Source organism: Cyprinodon variegatus, unplaced genomic scaffold (genome assembly GCF_000732505.1).
Source record: "Cyprinodon variegatus isolate N-32 unplaced genomic scaffold, C_variegatus-1.0 Scaffold33, whole genome shotgun sequence".
Taxonomy (NCBI): Eukaryota; Metazoa; Chordata; class Actinopteri; order Cyprinodontiformes; family Cyprinodontidae; genus Cyprinodon; species Cyprinodon variegatus.
The window spans coordinates 1,047,644-1,051,873 of NW_015150486.1; the positions used below are offsets into that span (position 1 = coordinate 1,047,644).

At 33.7% G+C, this 4,230-nt stretch overlaps 1 protein-coding gene across 1 annotated transcript in view; it reads right to left on the reverse strand.

The window, feature by feature from the left end:
- lsamp (limbic system-associated membrane protein) overlaps window positions 1-4,230 on the reverse strand; it is a 723,954-nt gene that overhangs the window by 500,893 nt on the left and 218,831 nt on the right. The window lies entirely within an intron of this gene.

Here is a 4,230-nt window from a genome sequence, read left to right on the forward strand (position 1 = left end):
TTAAATAATTTCTGAATACCAGAAGGAAGACTTTTGTTCACTGCTTTATGCATTATATCCAGTATTTTTTATATAAACAATGTCTTTGAATTTTAATGTGTTGCTTTGAATAAAGAGTTTATCAGTTGGTTCACGATATCCCAACTTAACAATAAGCCTTTTACCTTTTTTTTGCAACTTAACTAATAATTGTAATAATTGTCAATAATTGTTTTATTTGATATAACACGATCTCATAAAATATATAAAATTAGGGGGTCCCCGCTCCATCTCGCCATCAGTTTAGGGGTCCTTGGCCTGGAAAACATTGAAGACCCCTGATTTAAAGGAATGGCATTATTACATATTTAAAAGCCTTAAAAGCTAATTTTGCATAATATAGGCCCCATAAAGTCACCCCCACATATCTCTGGATGTCTGTAATAAACAACAGAACAAAAAGGTATCAAGTATCATCCAGCAACTCCCTTTCAATGATATGAATGCAGTTGCAATGTGATAATATTAGTTGAAATATATATATTTTTCAATCAATGACATGGTGTTAAGGCAAAGAAAGTTTGTTTTCAGCTAGAAGGCTTGGTGAGTTTTAATCTCAATGTCAAGGTGAATCCATTTCTTTGTTTTAGCTCCAACAAATGGCCAAGTGGAAAATATAGCTTTCATGCATGCTTTTTGTTTTGCTACACCAATCTCAAAAGACCGAAGACCTTTTTCAGCTCAGCCTGTTTTTGGCTCCTGGCTTTTTTGTCTCTGAGTGTGTTTCCGTATGTGTGTGTGCAAGTCTGTGAAAAAGTCCCAATCAAAGCTTCCTGTTCTGTCCTTTTTTCTGGCCAGCTCACCAGCCTGATTATTTCTCTCCCATCAGAATTGTGATTCAAAAGGACCCAAAAACGGAAGCTGGAGGGGCAGTAGAAAGGCAAGAAAAAAGGAACTAAAAAGGAGCCTGTGAAAAAGAGATTGGCTGGACATAGAAGAGTGTGATCGCTCCTTGTTTTAGAGATCTGCAGTTGGGTTTCTTTTTGGTCATAGGGAGGCTTTGATCTGAGTGGTAAGAGGGAATGAACTGTGTGTAGAGTGAGCCTCAAAATAAGTCATGATGCTTGCTTTTAACTGTTCAATTCTAGATATACATGGGAATTGAGAAGAAAATTGGCTTTACAGAACTTCGACAAGCAGCAAATAGAGAGAATAGACAAGAAAAGAAAATGGATAAATGAACAAGAATAGAGCACTGCGTAGTTTGCGCGAAAAAGAACATTATGTTTGTAGACCTTGTCCGCATCTTGTCTCGAGATCAAAAACAGAGCTGTATATACTTATGTTGTTAACTTTTTAATCTGTCCATTATTTTTTTGGATTAATAATCAAATAACAAGATGTGATAACAGGGTATTTTTACAGAATTTAAAGAACTTTAAGCTAAAACTACTCTACCTGTAGAGTCCCGGATAGAGCATTCAATGTTTTTCATATATTTGTTGTTCAGTATTGGTTTATTTACTGCTGAGAGTTGGTTGTTCTTTCAGCAAAGTTTATGTTAAAGAGCCTATATAGTAAACTTAATAATTAATCAATTTGTAATGATTAATCTAATTAATTGCTTCAGCTCTAACCATGTCTATGATAAAGGGCATTTTTTAATAAAAACATATTGCATCCTTAATATTATAGTGTAGCTTGAACTATTTTACATATATTGTTTTAAATAATTACATAACAAAAATATCATGCTGCAGATTAAAGGTATTACATTTACATCAAAACACAGTATGGAAATAATTTTTTACAAATTTTGAACGCTCCAAAATATATCAATATTTACTTCTAGTAAAGATGCAAACATTGACTTATTTTGATTCTGGACCAACAGGAATTGTGGGTTGAAGTGATCTCAGATTTAGTTTAGTCATTCACAGACCTTATTAACTTTGTGATAGCGCAAATACATGGCTCTTTCTAAGTGTTACAATTCTCAGATTGAAGACGAAATAAAAACAAAAAGAATCAAAATAATGATGCCCATCGATAAGTTTTATTTTTTAACCAATGGTTGGCAGACCTGGTAACTGGCCAGCAAACAGTGCAGAACAAGAGTGTGCGAGCATGAGTGCACCAATTAGTTGTAGTCATCTTAAATCATTTCAAAATATGTGTATAAATAGATATTGATGCTACATTATGAGGATTTTCTAAAAGGTTTAGATGCGAACAGTATAAAATAGAGAAAACACTTCCATACATGTGTTTTGCATTTACCTTTTAGTGGTCTACAAAGAAACACTGAAAGTTTTCTTAAATATTTCCCAATTTAGCCATTGATATGATATTTACACCTGATATTTTTTAATTTAAACAAAAAAATATATCAAAGTGAAAACATTAGATCACAGATGAAATTAAAAGGTATACCTACAGGTTATTTATTAAAGTTATAAAAACCCTATAGAGAAGCTTTTCTTTGTTGATTACATCTTCTGAATATATGTGGATGTTATTTTTGTTTTTTTTTATTGGTCACAAGTCACTGAATATATTTTCTCCTATTTTTCCACATACACAGTTTTCAAGTCTTGAATGTTGTGGGAGTCCATTGGATTTTAAGACCAATTACCTTGTTAATCACAGTCAGAAGAAGTCCGACATGGCCAGTTTGGCAGTTTTAATTTCTTTCGAAGAAAACAATTAAGAGTTTCCTTCCTTTTGTGTTTGGGACTACCAAATTACTTAGAAACCTTTGGAGCCGCCATCACTGCAAAAACCTAATTTTTACCTTTTTTTCTTTTAACTTGCGTTGATACAAAAAAACAAAAGAAAAAAAAAACTGCTTTTATTTATTATTTATTATCATTCATGCATATGAAATAATAGGAAATGTCTGATGCAAACTAGGAACAATATAACAACTAAAGCAATTTTATATATTGGGAAACACACATCTAAATACTCTTGGTTCAGACTTTAACAGAATTTCAGAGTCAAACTGTTCGGCTTCAAATCAATACTTCACAGGATGTTTGAGAGCTGCATCTTGCAACACTGAAAGCTTTCTTTTAAATGATGTAGTGACCCTTGAGTAATGTAAATATGAACTAGTTTTGAGTGGGAAAGATATAAGCAGTGTGAATGAAGTTAGTGAATATGTTAGCCTTGCTCCTTGACTGCTATCAGCATGTTTGCCAGAGGCTACTGTTACTACATCTCCTCACACATGAGGCCTAGAGGCTCAGTCAAACTGCAGGTCAGGTTCTACTTTTCTCATTCACTTTCCCACCCATAACAGCAACAGAAAATGCAGATCTACTGAATGGAAATCTTAAAAAAAAGTTGATTTTTGCAAACCTGTTAGGGGTTAAATGTTTTTTTTTAGCAGGAATGAGGCGCCTAAGGCAGTGAGGGCAGATTCACCTGTTTGGCTGAGGGGCCATGTTTATTTTCATAGGTCCTTTCACACTCGGGCGACCCTTTTAAGACTTGTCAACTTGTTCAGTGAATGACATTGAAGCACCAGTCAGTTTGGATCCACAGCTACATTTATCCGTCCATTTGAGTGAGTGTGTAGAGGCAACAGACCTGAAAATGCGGGTTTATTATGTGCTGACTTATAACTCTGCTTTTCAGCCTCAAACTATCCAAAGCAATTAAACATGTTCTATACCTCCATTGCCACACATGTTTATAGGGTATTGTCAATACCAATAAACAAAAAAAGATCACTTTAGAAGAAAATAAGCAATTCAGAAAGCAAAAATGTTCAATGAAACTTTGCACGTTACCAAGACATGGCTACAGCACAGGAAGTCTATTTCTTATTCTCTTTTTAGAAAACAACTGAAATACAGTGTACAAAGGTCAAATGAAATGAATATTTTGCAGGCCTGAAGGTCATCCTTCATTAAACACTGAAATCTGCCTCTGTCATTACTGTGACGTAACAATAGGAAATAAAACTAATGACTCGTTTTGCCTCAGCGATTTTGTGAGTTTGTGCTGTCATACATTTTTAAATAAAAAAAATTAACCATCCATTAGGAGTGTAAATCACATCCATCATGGCGATTCGATTCAGTATCGATTTCCTGACCCAACGATTCGATTATTTTCGATACTCAGAAAACCACGATACGATTCGATTCGATTAATTTTTTTATTTTTTTACAACTTACAGTTTCGAGTGAAATAAATCAATGAAACTGTAAATCGTTATGCTTTTTTTTTTTAAATAGAAAC